This window comes from Mus pahari, chromosome 19 (assembly GCF_900095145.1).
Source record: "Mus pahari chromosome 19, PAHARI_EIJ_v1.1, whole genome shotgun sequence".
NCBI classification, from domain to species: Eukaryota; Metazoa; Chordata; class Mammalia; order Rodentia; family Muridae; genus Mus; species Mus pahari.
In genome coordinates this window covers 79299215-79315340 of record NC_034608.1, presented here as the reverse complement: position 1 = coordinate 79315340, position 16126 = coordinate 79299215, and the positions used below count along the sequence as shown (strand labels likewise).

The following is a 16126-nucleotide window of genomic DNA, read 5'->3' as shown; positions in this document are numbered from 1 at the left end:
AGCTTAGTCATCTGACATGTGTTGAAGAAACTTTACCATTTATGTTTTACAAACTCCATGGTTGATGATGAGAAGAAATAAAAAAAAAGTCAGTCAGAGTTTCCAGAGTCAGCAAATTTGAGGACAAGGAGAGCATTCAGCCCAGCCAAGCAGACAGTAAATGAATCCCTGTATTGTTCTATTTTTTTTTCTCCTTCTACAAATCATTTCCTCATTTTAAGTAAAGAAGGAAATAGAAGGCTGAGAACTTTGGCTGGAACTGGCTTTTTCAAAGCATTTCTCACAAGTGTGAAGAGGAACCGGGGGTTGCAAGGTTCTGTAGGAAGAGTGATGTGGCCACGGCCACACAGAGATGAAAGAGCCACATTTTCCTAAGTATTTCTTCTGTGATTGGAGTTTCAAAGTGCGATGGATTTAAAAGGGCAGCGGGGCGGATGCTTGCTTTGTGACAGAGTAGTTCTGGCTGGGAAGTAGTGAGAGAGTAGAACACTTCACATGTAAGTTCTAAGCCCTGCAGGGATGTAACTGCAGTTGGAAAAATAAGAAAAGATGGTCGATCTCTTAAGTTTCTTGGATAATTAATTTGGCATCCCCAGATCTGTTAAACCAATTTAGTAATCTCTTAAACAGACCTGGTTTTAACTTTAGAATGAATATACCACCGGAACTGAAGTATTATAGATATTCCTCTCCTCAAACCGTAAAGCAGCACACAAGTTATTATGTCTCCATCGATCCCCTTTATCTCACTTAGGGTAGGGATTTGGGTAGGCCCACAGTATTTCCCTGGGACTTTCTTTGTGTAGTTTTAGTAATTTTCTTTTCTGTGGCACTGAGGTTGGTCTCAGGGTTCAGTCCAACACAGAAGTTTCATCATTAGACTATATCCCAGACTTTTTTTTCTGATTTTCCATGTATGTATGTATATGTGTGTGTGTATATATATATATAAAATTTATTTATTTAAAATCAGGATGTCATTTAGTCCCACAGCCTGGACCTTAAATCACTCTGCAGCTCACACTATAGAACTATAGCCTGTCTTTCCTCGGACTCCCAAATAGCTGAGATTGTACACTTGGGCCACCAGGTTTGACGTTTACTTAATTTCTTCACTATGTCTCCCAGGCAGGCTTTGAACTCACTACGCAGAGTGACTGGCATTGAACTTGCAGTCTGGTCACCTGTTTCCCAAGTGCTAGGGTGTCAGGGATACATTCCTAAACTCTACACAGAGATTTAGTGTAGAGTCCTGCTTCAAAACAATTCCGCCTTTTTCCTTCCACTATACAATGAAAGGAACAGGACACAGTTAAACATCACTGAACGGGAGAGGAGAACTTAGATCCACATCTAGGTGTTCTTCTGAGCCTTACCAGATTGCCTGAAGGGAACATCTTCCGTTGTCCTGTGATTTGCTTCTAGCCACATTTAGTAGTCTTTACAAGATTGCTTTCTTTGAATCAGTAAAAACATTTCGAAACAAAACCTTTCCTTAGAAACACATGATGTAAACTCACAGTCAATGAGCTAAGTTTTGTGTGTTTCGGTCTTGGGAGACTCACTACTTGATTCTGTGAGCTGGGACCTGGCCAAAGGTGTGAACCCACTACAAACACTATTATACACATTCCACACACACACACCTGTTCACGGAAAACTACTTCTTCAGACAAGGAAATAAAGGCGCTTCCTGTACTCTTAAAATGGATATCAATAATTTGCATTTTAACTTACAATATTTGTTTTTTTGATCCTTTTAAATTCTGCATTTGTGAATGTGGAGTAATTTATATGAGATACAAACAATTAAGATAAGTTGCATATACTTAATAATGTTCAATACTAAGCCTATTGAACTAAACTTCAGTGAAGCTGGAGTGAAAGTATAACTTTGCTATGTGGTTAATTCATTTCTCATTTACATTTCAACAGCTGCATGCAGTTCAACAATAGTCCACGAATGGTCAAAGCCAACAATAATGTTATTCCCAGATGGCAGAGTTTTTCTTACTTAGGAAGTAATAGGGGAAAAGAAAAGGGAAAGAGAAAAAGACCGTAAATATGCCACCCATCTTGGAGTAGCACAATGTGTGAAAAATACAAGCTAAATTTGGAATTTTCCAAGCTTGACTACTGTAAGAGCTCCTGGGTATTGGTTTCCCAGCTAAACTGAACTGCTGAACAGCAGCGTTTTTACCTAAAATCATAGTTTAGCTTTTACTTCACCACTCAAGTTCTGATGGCTTTGATAGCTGATTTTGATAGCTTAGGCCTTTCATGAAAATGACACGTCTTTATTCTCTTATTCTTCACTTGAGGCCAAATTCATTTGATAGTAGCTGCTGAGTGTCTGTAGATGTAGAGAGCAGCGAGTCTTCGTGAAGCCCTTCCCTGAATTCTGAAGTAAATACTAGGGCTCGGCCCATGGGGCGAGTGGCACTGTTAGGAGGTGTGGCCTTGTTGGGGGAATTGAGTCACTGTGAGGGTGGGCTTCGAGGTTCTATGCTTAAGTTCCAACCAGGGTGGAAGAGACCCTCCTCTTGGCTGCCTGCAGAAGACATTCTCCTTTTGCCTGCCTTTGGGTCAAGATGTAGAACTCTTGGCTCCTCCAGCACCAAGTCTGCCTATATGATATCATGCTTCCCACCATGATGATAATGGACTGAACCTCAGAAAGTGGCAGACTGCTCCAATTAAATGTTTTCTTTTCTACAAACTGACTTGATCATGCTGTCTCTTCACAGCAATAGAACTGTAACTAAGACATGGTTCCAGTTGTAATGTCTTTTGGTTGCCATGACAAAATACTGTGACAAAAAAAAAAAAAAAAAAAAGATGAAGGTCTAAGAGCTAGACTAATTCCCCATCAGGAAAAGCAGCCAAAAAAAAAAAAAAAAAAAAAAAAAAGATGAAGGTCTAAGAGCTAGACTAATTCCCCATCAGGAAAAGCAGCCATAAAGAAATAGTAAAGATAGCAAACTTTTAGCTTCCTTTTTACCCTCCTGACCTGAGACAAAGGCCCAGTTGGCTTTTGCTTCTACCAGTAAGGGCCCCTCTTCTGGCTAGATGTTTCAGACTGGTCAGAGATGCTCAATCTGATTCTGAGAGCGTACACCACACACACACACACACACACACACACACACACACACACACGCGCACACACACACATGCACACACACACGCACGCGCACACACACACACACACACATACACACACACACACACACACACACACAGGTTCACTTTAAGCTGTATGTCTATAAACTCCAATCCAAAATTATGGAGGTGGACAAATCCCAGGTAACCAAACACACGTAACACCCGTCTTTCCAGAGAAAGGCAGGCCTGTCCACTTGCCCTCGCTGCTCTGCATGGAGTCTTCCCTCCACATCCCCACATCTCTCTGCGATGTTTCCAGTCTTTTAATTCCTTAATTGTCAGAGAAAATGAATATAAACAAGCCCCCTGGCCGGTGACAAACAGGAAGGGTTTATTTTGGCTGTAGTCCCAAATGGGATTCAATCTCTCATGGGGAAAGCATAGTGACAGGCACTGGCAGCCAGGTTCTAACTTTTTGATAAAAACCTCGAGGCCTGTTCTCAGTGACGTCCTTCCTCCGTTAGGACTGCACTCCTAAAGATTCCCCAACAGGATCAGCAGCCGGGAATCAAGTGTTCAAATGCATAAAATGATGAAGATTTCCCACCTAAATTATATAACCTTTCCCAAAAGGACTCTTTCCGGAGGTGTCTCATGGGCATTATTACTTGAGTTGGCTGGGAATGAGAAGAGGTCCTGTACTTCATCTTTCTAGGCTCGGAAGCCTGGCTTCTTAATCTCTGAAAGTAGCTTTATCTCTTAGGGAGAGATACTGAAAACAGCATACTCTGATGTGTATGTATGTAAGTATGTTTGCATGTAAATACATGTGTGTGTATGCTTGTGTGTACACAAATATATCTCTCAAAGTGACTGAATTACCAACCTCCACAGTACTATGTGATAGCAAAAATGGTTATATTCTGTGTTAGATGAGTGCTTAGTTTTTCCCAGGAAAGCTGTGTGCCAAGTATTTGCTTATGAGCAATGGCAGAGTTAGGCTTATGATCTGAATGTTTCAAGACACTAAGTAAAGAATGTCAGTGTGGCTGAAGTCCACTGATGCTGTAGCTACAGAAAAGATGTGCCATTTCTTCTTCAAAGTGCTCCAACATTGGCTAGTTTTATTTCTGAAGTCTTCTATTTTCCCCTTCGTTTTTCTAAATATATTATCACATGCCTTGGGGTGATTTTACATCATTTCTACTCAAAATCATGACAAGTTGAACTTAAAATGTATCTTCTATGGAACAATACCATTTGCCACATTTTCAACTTGTCATACACATTGAAGTGTCTATAGGAACCAAAATATTGTGCACTGCAGGTTCCTGGCAAAGCCCCTCTATGAGTTCACTGAGGATTTGATTGATTAAAGGCCTTGTGTCCTGCAGTGTCTTTAGAGAGAGAGCCTTTTGGTAGAATTGACAAAGTGTGACTTGTTTCCCTTGTGGGTTCCGAATGCTCTCTTATTTTCTATTGCTGTGGAGATGCCCCATTTCTCTTTAAGCTGCACCTTTCTCTGTAGGTGGGCTGAGAGAAAAGGTAGCCATAGACTTTGAAGATGAAAGTTAAAAAGTAGCTCCGGAAAAATAGCTTCATGTGCTCGCTCTACGGCTTCCCTTTGATTTATTGCATGCCGACTGTACTCAGCGCACCATACTAATTACTTTATGTTGGCTGCCAGCTGCCAGCTGCTAACAGCCTGGGCTTCCTCAAGTCTCAGCTTGTGGAAAGCTTACGATTCCATGATATTTAAATAAAAATGATTCAAGGTCCCAAGGGGTCACTAACAAAATTGGTGACAATTTCTTAGTCTCTCTTTCCTTTCAATTCCCCTTTCCATTGATGTTTCTCTTTTCCTTAGGTTGTGTTGCTCCCAGCTGTGGCCTCCTTTCTTCTCTCTGTCAATGAAATAAAGCTACATTTTCATCTCCTCGAACGCTACCCACTGGATACACTAACAGAATTGTTAGAAATGATTTGCAGGTCACATAACAGACTTGGGAACTAGATTTAAGGACAGCTATCATCTTAGTTGTTTAGTTGTACACAAGAGTTGGTGTTATAAAATATTACTTCATGTGTGTGTGTGTGTATGTGTGTGTGTGTGTGTGTGTACATATGGTGGTACAGTGAACAAAGTGTTGACAGAAGGCAATGGACCTTTTGCAATGGAACTCACAGATAGCCTCTGTGTGGGCATTTGGAACGGAACTAGGGTTCTTCAAAAGAGTGCTCTTAACTGATGAGCCATTCCTCAGCCCAGTATTCTAATATTTTTTTAAAAAAAATCTTTGTCATTTTAAAGAGTGGAAAAAGATTGGTAAACTGCATGCAGTCAGGAAGAACACAGGAGTTATCTCCAAACCAATGCCCTTCAAACAAAGGAATTATTGTGACTGTATTTTGGAAGAATCTATGTTAATTTCAGAATGCATTTTATGGGTAGGTACATTTTTGAGCATACTCAATTTAAGGTGATATTTCAAGAAGGAAAGATGGTGGATATATATTTAGGCATTTAAAAAAGGTTAATGTGGCAGGAATAGTTTGGGGCAAGCTAAGTTACTTCATAAAGGCAGAGCTTGCAGACATCTCTGGGCTTATCCAATTTTCTCCAGTCTATATACTGGCGAGAGAGGAGGTCGTCTTTTTTTCTTTTCTATTTCTATTAGCTTATATTAAATACGCAACATAGAGGTTTCACAATGACACTTTTGTATATTCACATAATTTTCTTTGATCGTGAAATGACATTTTGAATGGACTTTCCCTGACAAATGATTGCTTCACTTAGCGTTTGGTGAATTCCCCCCCCCCCCATGGGAAGCCTCTTGTGGGAGTAGCCTTCACTAACCGTCTGCGCCCCTGGAACATTCTAGGAAATCTCAGTCACAAGCAGTCGTGATTTGTTCCTATAGTTCTGTCACTCGTTCCTTTTCCAGCCTTGGGTCAGGGAATCTCTCATCAGTCCTTGGGCTGGGCCAGCTTGTCCCCAACTCCTTTCTGCTGCATTCCTCTATTTCCCTATTCTAACCCCTCCTTCCTGGCATGCTGCTGGGAACTCAAATTTATTTTTATGTATTGAAATGAATTTTTTTTTTTCATCCTCCTGATCTCATGCTAAAGGTTGTATTTCACAAGAAAAGACATTCTGAGTTGCTGGTAAAAGGGAACCTTTTTCAGAATGATCCCGATATCAGCCTTTAATTTCTTTGTGCCTCTTACAAGTGACAAATTACACTGTTAGCTAAGTGGGAAAGCCAAGACAAGGCTTCCGGTGTCTTAAGACAGAACTGGAGATTTTTAAGCACAGCATCTGCTAATGATTCCAGATGTCACTTGAATGTTACTCTTCTGCGTATTAGCCACATCTCAAGTGGATCCAATGCATCCCCCTTGCCCTCTTCGCGAGCCCTCATAAGTAGACCTGTGCTTTTCGTTGTCTTGTCTGTATCTTTGCTTTCCTTGTTTTCTAAATCTGTATTCTGTAAAATTTTTACTTATATGTATGTGTGTGTCCGCATGGGTGTATGGGCACGGGCGTGCAGGTTCTCACAGAGGTCAGGCAAGTGCACTAGGTCCTCTCCAGCTGGAGTCTATGGGTCGTTATGTGCTACCTGACTTGGGTGCTGAGAACTGAACTTCATTTCTCTGCAAAAGCAATAAGTGTTCTTAACCACTAAGCCATCCTCACTATATTATATATAATCACGTTATCCTCTCAACCAAACCCACAGCTCTATGATTTGGCTGGTCTCACCTCACTACACAGCTTGCTAAGAGCATCTACTATTTCTACCTTCACAGGCTAGAATGGCAGACAGCCTGTCAACCCAACCTCCCATTAGCACGGCTTCTGGGAACTTGAGCTCTGTCCCCTAAGTTTTTATGACAAGCATTTTAACCATTGAGCCATCTCCCAGGCTCTGGATCATCCTTTACGAAAGTTATTTAAAGCATGTTCATGTCTGTGTTGTGAGGTTTCTACAAGCTTATTGATGTTTGTGGTAATAAAACCAGCCAACAGCTAAGCACTGCTGCTCATATGCTCAAAAGCCCCCAAAGTGGCAATGATGTCATCCTCTGTTATTTTTGACCATATTTTCTGTCAAGAAAGAAGATAGTCTGAATAACAAAATTGTCTTAAGTACATAATGACCACCATCATTAGCTATTCAAAACTACCTGGGCTTCTCTCCTTTGCTCCTAAAGGATTTAAAAGCTCTTTCTGGCTTTGGGGGTTCATGACAAAAGGTAAAAGGGGTGGTGCAGAGGTCAGGGCCATTGCTGCCTGAAGTGAAGACCTGAGTTCCATTGCCTGAACCCACAAGGTGGAAAGGAATTGTCCCTTGTTGTCCACACAGGTGCTATGACATGCGTCTCCCACAGCCCTGCACAATAATACATGTAAAATTTTTTTGAAAAGAAAAATGATATTTCTCCTTGTTTTCTTGATGTGATTGAATTGAAAATAATGACAAAAGTGAAATTCTGCTATGATGTACAAAGAGCAACCCACGCACTTCCTGATGGACACTTGGTGGGGGCTACGGCATTCAGCCTAGGGCTGTGATGTTTTATTCTAAAAAAATTAAACGAATTTTCAGTGGCTGTCATGGTTCATCGTGATGCTTAGGGGAGATATAAACTGAGAACCTTGGGGATGTGAGGAGCTAGGCTATCAGGGTGCCACCGGAGAAGCAGGCACCATTAGATTAGTTAAGGGAAAGTACATGGAGGTGGATGAACTTGAGAACATTATGGAAAGAAACAGCATGGTTCCTAGGAGAGGATCCAGGGGGAAATTAAGGTATTAGTTTGGGCAAACCCACTTTCATATTTCTACGGTTTCCCTCCTCCGCCACTTTAATTTTTATGATTGCTGTAGGGAGCCACTTAGATAGCAAGGGAGTTGGAACGGAGAAAGTGATTTCCAACTTGCTCAACCAAAGAGAGCTGTCTTTTGTTGTAGGGCTGCGGCTGCTGTCCATGGGGGATGGAGGAGCTTTGCAACTGAGTCCCATTATGAAACTTTTAGTACAATGTTTGCAAAGTACTTCTTACGGAAATTGGGTGTAGTTTTCCAAGAGAACATTTTCCCTGTAAGTTTCAATAATGCACATTTGTTCATTTGTGTGCCTTGGGCTAAATTATTACTAGTTTTTTTTTTATTAAAAACTAATTTTCAAAATCTTTTCAATTCCCCATCTGGATTATTATACACTGAACATTCATTTTTGTGTAGGTAGGTAACACAAGCACAATAATTGCATTGTCAAAAATTCATTGCTTTCTTCTGTGCAAAGGTTCGCTGTTTTACCTGATTAGTTATGTGTCGGGTGTATTGTTGAGTCAGAAGGCAGAAAATGTTTTCTAATTCTGCCTATGCCGCGACAGAATGTTTCTTATGAGCACTCACCTAGTTTTACACCATCTAGACAATAAGCCTGATTTCTTAAAGGTATTCCAAAGTGACAACATCATAAATTCTTAAAATGAAAATTAAAAAGACCCTTTTTGCATACACTTCTTTTTTTTTCCCTCCTGGAAAAAAATAAGTCACTGTCAACAAAAATCTTTTTTGTTTTCTTTTTTATATTTAAAAGCAAGTTATTAGTAAGATTAAGAAAATAAAAACTAGGACATCACCCATGACAAGATGTAAAGTATTGTAAGGAGAAAAGTGAACGTTTACTACTCCAGAGGAGGAGGATTGGCAGCCAGGGCTTTTCTGGAATGCTAACTGTCCCCAGATGGGGCTGCAGCCTCAGGAGCAACGAGCAGAGAAATCTGGCTTGTCTTCATGGGAATGACTCTCTTCTGTGTTTTGTGATGTTTCACTCTACGAAATTAAATTAATCTGAGAGGGTTAGTCATGGTTAGTCGTGATGCTTAGGGGAAACATAAACTGTCAAAGGCGGCTATGCTGTAATTTTTATTATCACTCGGACAGTTTTCTAACCACATAAAAGTCCTTGGGCCTTAAAATTAAAGTGAAGATGGAATGACTTTTATGATTGAAGAAATGACTTAGGTTGTGTAACTCGGGCAGCTGAGCGTCACTGACATTTCACAAAATTAAGGGTTACGAGGAGGAACTGGAGTATCCTGTCTAAACTTTACAACTGCAGAGGAGGAACTTAGGTTTGCAGTCTACAGTCCTATACAGTTGGGGAGAAAGAAGCATCAGTTAGCATGAACCAAACATTGGGCTATAGCTCACGACTCAGTAATTACTTTAGCTGTAAGCTCTTTCCCTTGTTGTTAATGGTTATTCTATGCATTGATACCTGTTCACTCTCTATTTAAATATCTGTCTTCACTCTATATAAGTATAGATTTGAACAACATCTATGTATTCACACACATACGTAATGTACTGATAAAGATATATTCATATATGTATGGGCATATGTGTGACTCATTCATTGGCACTTAACGAATTTAATACACTTAAAAACTATTTCAAACTAATGAGATAATAATCTCCCATACTCACTGAAATTATTTTTAGTAATAAAAAAAGCACAAGTAGTCTAGTTCAGTGTGAACACGTATCATTCATACACTGGCTGAAGGGTGAGTAGGATCGATCTTATGGCTTCTCCATCTCTCTCTGAGTTATGATTTATAGCATTCTGACAGGTGACATGGATGTATGAAAAATACCTTCCTCATATTTAAGTATTATTGGCAGTAGCCTGACAAATAGAGAGGCAGACGCCCACAGCCAACCATTGGATTGAGTGAGGGGTCCCTGATGGAGGAGTAGGAGAAGGGACTGAAGGAGCTGAGGGGGTTTGCAGCCCCATGGAGGGAACAATAGTGTTGACCAGCCAGACCCCCTGGAGCTCTCAGAGACTGGTCCACAAACCAAAGAGTACACACGGAGGGACCCATAGCTCAGGCTGCATATGTGGCAGAGGATGGCCTTGTTGAATATTAGTGGGAGGAGAGGCCCTTGGGCCTGAGGGGATTTGATGCCCCAGTGTAGGGGATGCTAGGGAAGGAAGACAGGAGTGGGTGAGTGGGTGGGGGAGCACCCTCACAGAGACAGGAGTAAGGGGGATGGATATAGAGTTTCCAAAGGGGAGACCTGGAAAGGGAAAAACATTTGAAATGTAAATAAAGAAAGTATCCAATAAAAAAAATTAAAAAATCTTATTTTGAAAGACTTGATAATAGGAGAATCAGCCGTTGCAGGTGACACGATCCGTTTTAATGTGACTTCTTTCTGAACTGTGTTAGAAGAAAGGCCTGATTTCTATTCATTCATAGAGTTTTGGTAGTATGTGATTGAATATTTCAACACCACATTACAAGGCAGAGATTTAAAGAAAGTTTTATCTTAATTTTTTTGGGGAGGTGTGGGCAAAAATACAGAGGACAGAAGCCTACTTGCAAGAGGTGTGTCCCTTCTACAATTCGGACTCTGGGGATGTAACTGTGGTCCCAGCATGGATGGAAATTGTGTTTACCCATGGTGCTTTCTCAACAGCCCAGAGACTTTTTTTTAAAAAAAAAAAAACATGACTTTGAAATATCACCATGTTCTCAACATCCTTCATTCATAAAGATATTAAAATTTCATCTGATATCTACATATGGATGTTTCTAAATTATAAACAACTAGGCCATGAGGTTCATAATGAAGTGGCTTGTAATGATGAGCCACGGAGCACGCCTTCTCTGAGAATCTGAGAAACCCACCAGAGAAGCATCTTATGAGGAAGGCAGGATTTTCATCCCCTGGGGGATGTCAATTGTGGTCGATACTAACAGATTTCACTTTATGAGAAGGTAAGGGAGATGCTACAGTGCTGCACCACACAACAGCTGTACACATGCTACACCATCATATATTTCAGTTGATAGCGTAACTGAGTAGTTCAGCATGGCCATAGAAGTGGAAGTCACTTGAAGTCTCAGAGTATAAGCACTTGTGGCAAACAAAGCGACTTCAGAATATTTTTTGCTTTTCATGTTAAATGTGTGTGAGTCTTAGCTGACATGCACCTTTCTGCTTGAATCCAGAAGTAATATCCCTTAACCCCTTGGGATACATAGGCCTTTGCCTATGAGAATAGACCAGCAACTGCCTAGTCCTCTTTGTATGGCTCCAAGGGAAGTCTGATTTATGGCTCTGTCTCTGGTGTTGGAAAGGGGCCTCAGCCACTGGAAATCTCCAGAGTCCTGGGGGAGAGCTGAGGCTGTGGTCCACCGCACTTGTGGAGTTCCAAAGCCCCATTTTCTTTTGGCCAAGTCCAAATGTTAATGGTTTGCTGGCCTCTTACTTACTAGCTCTGGTAAGATGTGAACATTGATTTCTAAATGGTGTCTCGGAGACTTTAGACTAAACGCTCAATCAGCACTTCTTTACAACATTTTCAGTTATCTGTGAATTTTGTGAACAATAAGTTGCTTGTTGCATTTCCCAGTTTATTTTTTGAAAAAAAAAAAAAACCTTTTTTTCTCTTTCCCCTCCTCTTCCTTCCCCATGTCTCCTCCTCTTTTTTTTTTTCTCTCCAAATTGTTCTCCTGTCCAGGCAGGCTACTGTCAGTTCTTTTCATTTCCAAATCTGTACATGTTTAGACATTACATTCTTTAGCCAGCCTCTTTTATCATTTATCTATATGCATTCTTTGATATTTAGGTAGGTACAATACCCTAAAGGGGTGCCATACAGAAAGCAGGTTGGGAGCTGAGAAGATGCCCCGATTCACTTCTTGAAACTCTTCTTTAACAAATATGAGCATCAGTCTCAGGACCCCAGAGCTTACCCGGATACTTGTACACAGTTCTAGGAACTGGTTCCTCACATAAAGTCTCCGATAAAGCAGTTTTTATGCTATTTAATTTTTGAATTTGTGTATATGTATGTGTGTGGTGTTTGTATGAGTATGGATGCATGTGTGTGGGTGGATGTGCTTGGGTGTGTGCATGTGGAACCCATTGGAGAATTGTCTGTGTTGCCACAGTTAGCTTTTCTCAACTTGACACCAGCCTAGACATTCAAGAAGAAATCTCAACCGAGGAAAGGCCTCCACTGGATTGGCTTGTGGGGTATTTTCTTGATTGCTGGTTGATGAGAAAGGACAGAGGCCTCCTGCCCTACCCCAGGATGCCCCTAGGGTACATAAGAAACAAGGGCAAACAAGCTGTGAAGATCAAGCCAGGAAGCAGCTTTCTCCTTGGTGTCTGCTTTAGTTTCTGTTTCCAGGTTCCTGCCTTGAGTGCCCACTTTAGCTTCCCTCAATGATGGACTATGCAATCTATAACCAAATAAACTCAATCCATACTAAAGTTGCTTTTCATTATGATGTTTACTGTAGCATTAGGTGTCCTCTAGTCTCTGACTTATTCCCTTGAGTCAGAACTCACTGAACCTGGCGTTTAGCTCTGTTTGGCTGATCATGCTGCCTCCAAAGCCCCAATAAGTTTCCTGGTTTAGCTATGGCCAGCCTCCCCATCCCCACCCCACCGCTGTGTGTGTGCACTGGAGTTACAGGTATGTATGGCCACGTCTATGCTTCCTGGGTACTAGACTTCAGGTCCTCATGCTTGTACAGTGCCCTAACTATCTAACCCTCTAGGCCATCGTCCCAGCCCCACTGAAGATTTTCCTCCATTTATATTTTATTTTTGATAAATTATTCCAGTGTTTTTCTTTTTTTTAGGAGTGGAACAAGTGAATTTCTCTTTTCTATATCATTTCCCACCTGAATGCGCATTGCAGATCTATACAGAGGAATGATCCTCCATGTAAGACATGTCTGTCAACCTAGAGAACCAGAGAGCAGTAGAAGTATAAGAGGGAGGTGCTTAGAAGAAGGGCTGAGGTTGACAGTACTCTGCTACTGAGCCTGATTTCTAAGAGGGATGTGCATCATTTAGATGTCAGGTCTCAAACCACCATTGCCATTTTACTTCAACACATCTATGGTATTGTCTATATTGTCTATACGATATCTGGGCTTCCACGGTCTGTCAGCGTGTGTCTTCCTCTGTGACGCTTGTGTAGCTGGGGTATTGATCTCAGACTTTCCATGGGATTTTTCGTTCTGTAACAGAATTAGTATGTACAGGTAGGGCAGTTCTGTCATTTGAAAGCAAGTATCTACTTCTTAACCAGTTGAAGCAGGTTCACAGAAACAGCACTGACTGGAAGGAAGCCCAAGGAGACTCAAGCAGGAGGGGCGGGCAGCCGCTGGGACTTTACGCTAGTTCCAGGCTTCATAAAGAACAGATGTCATCCTGTCCTTAAACTCAGTGGTACTCTAAAACAGTGGTTCTCAACCTGTGGGTCACCACCTCTTGGCGGTTTTGGACAGCCCTTTCACAGGGGTCATATATCAGATATCCTCCGTATCAGATATTTACATTATGATTAGTAACTGTAGCAAAAGTACAGTTATGAGTTAGCAACAAAGTAATTTTATGGTTTGGCGCCACTACAGTGTGAGGAACTGTATGAAGGATCTCACCATTAGGAAGGCTGAGAACCATGGCTCTGAAGTGCTTCCTTCAGTTAAACTAATTTGAGTTAGATTACTGGTTAGTAAAGTGCCAATATAGAGCTGAGCTATAGATTAGAGGTAAATTACCCGCCATAAGAGTGTAATGGCAGAAATATTCTCATCGTGTTAGGAACGGGTTGCTATAGAACAGTTAAATTTATGCTTTAGTGAAGGTGAAGAAAACTAAAAATGTTACAAACTGCTTGGACCAACTCAAAGATGACTGTTTGAAGTTTCATACTAAGGCAGAAAAGGGGAAGTGAATTTGCAATAAAAAAGTACCAAGAATAAAATTTATTAGAGAGCTTTTTGAACAATACACACACACAAACACACACACACACACACACACACACACACACACGCACACGCACACGCACACGCACACATATTTAAACATTTCAAACATTTTAAAGACTAAAAGAAAATGATGCATTTTAAGGTACATGAGACTTAAAATAGTGTGAAAACGTTTGAGATAAAATGGGCTAAATTAAGCTCCTGTGAGATATAGTCACAGAATCTCTGAGGTTAATTTAACAAATATCTAGACTATTTTTTTGTTTTGTTTTGTTTTGTTTTGAGATAGAGTTTCTTTGTGTAGCCCTGGCTGTCCTGGAACTCACTCTCTAGATCAGGCTGGTCTCAAACTCAGAAATCTGCCTGCCTCTGCCCCCCAAGTGCTGGGATTAAAGGCATGCACCACCACTGTCCAGCAAATATCTAGACTTTGATGCTAGTCTTACAACTGCAGTTTCCACCAGGGATTTCCTAAGTCTGGTATGTGGATAGCCATGTGTGTAGGGGCTGGGAGAAGATCCCAGTAAGATGCATCCAGCAACATGGGGTGCTACTATGTCAGGATTCCAATATCGCCAATTCTTAGTTCAGTCAACTGGGCTTCCAACAATGATGTTTTTGCTTCACTTTATGGCTGTCTGGAGATCTCTACCCTATGTGGATTACCAAGCCTCATGCTTTCCACCTGGAGAAGGAAATTTCTTCTCAGATGCCTGTAGTGTAAGCACGAGTTTTAAAAGAGAGCTTTGAAAACACAGCACACTATTCAAGTACTGGGTATGTAATGGTGGTGATATTTGTCCTTTTATCCTTAGACTCGGTGATATTTCCAACCCTACTTTTCCATGAATCACCATTTTCCTATCTGATAATGTCTAAAGTGACACTTCTGCATGTGAGAACATCTTGTTAGTTATGAAAGAACATTCATAAGAATTAATTGACAAATCATCACATTCTTCATTACTTGTAGTTTTGTGCAGCAAAATACAGTAATTCTTACTCCAGCAGCTGATGGAGTGTGTCCTTTGTAAACATAAGTTTTAAAAGTTATTAAACATGTCCCTAGTTCTTTGGGGTGGTGAGTTACTCCTTCATGGCTGAATTTCTTCTTTAGCTGGATTTCTTCAACCTGAAGGAAAATAAGCATACTTTTCAAAACAAGGCAATCTGAGGGTTTCTTAATGAAAATTTAAGATTACATTTCACTGATTTATAAACATCAGAAGTCCAGGGTACAACTTTTACTGTGTAAAGCATATTTTATTCATAGACTGCGCCTTCAGAGTTTGTTTTAATTATGATGGAGATACAAATGAAGCAAGCGATTATGTCTTCTTTGGAATCCCAGGAGGAAACTTGTGCTATGTTTCAGGTGGTTGTGTTTTGCTATGAATCATTGAGACTATTTGCACAAATCAGTGACATCATATTTTAATCCCATGGGACTTTGCCGCTATGATTTATAATGCTGGGGTTAAAAGACTCATTTCAATAGAGCAATAAAATTACACATAAATATTCTATGAATTAAAAAAATAAGCCAACAAATTTACAACAAGCACTTTCTACATACTGAAGGAATTATGTAAGGAAGTAACCTTTCTGAAGCAGATGATTTAGATTCGTTCAGAGAATTAGATAATGTGGATAATGATTTCATAAAATATGCCTTCTGTACCCCAGAGTTTTCTCTGTCCCCATTATTTCCACTTGAAGAAAATATTACTTCTGACGAGTATAGTTTATTGCGCCTTCTACTTTCCTTCTCAGTTTGCATTTTCTTCTTTCTACTTTTGCAACCTCTTATCACAACGCAACCTTCCTAACTACTGAAAGATTTGTTTCGCTTACACCCAAAATATTGTCAAAAGCAAATACATATTGCCAAGTGTGGTGGTGCATGCCTTTAATCCTAGAACTCAGGAGGCATGGGCATGTGGATTTCTGTGAGTCTGACGCCAGCGTGTTCTACATAACAAGTTTCAGGCCAGTCAGGACGAGGTAGTAAAACCGTCTCAAATAATTAAAGTAATTAAATGTTCTAAGAATTAGGTTTAAAAATTTGTCGTTAATCATTTAAAATTCTGTTACATAATATAACCAGTACATTTCCCCCCGGGGCTTCTATTATCTTCTTTTAAAATTATTAATTTAACTTAACTTTTTTATAATTGTCTCCTTTGTGTGCATCGCC

At 40.5% G+C, this 16126-nt stretch overlaps 1 long non-coding RNA gene across 1 annotated transcript; it reads left to right on the top strand.

Annotated features, from left to right (window-relative positions):
- The first annotated feature begins 282 nt into the window (after window positions 1-282).
- Window positions 283-7531, top strand: LOC110336299. Its single transcript, XR_002381213.1, has 3 exons — window positions 283-375; window positions 5417-5553; window positions 7324-7531. It is a non-coding gene; the product is annotated as an uncharacterized LOC110336299 (long non-coding RNA).
- The last annotated feature ends 8595 nt before the right edge of the window (window positions 7532-16126 follow it).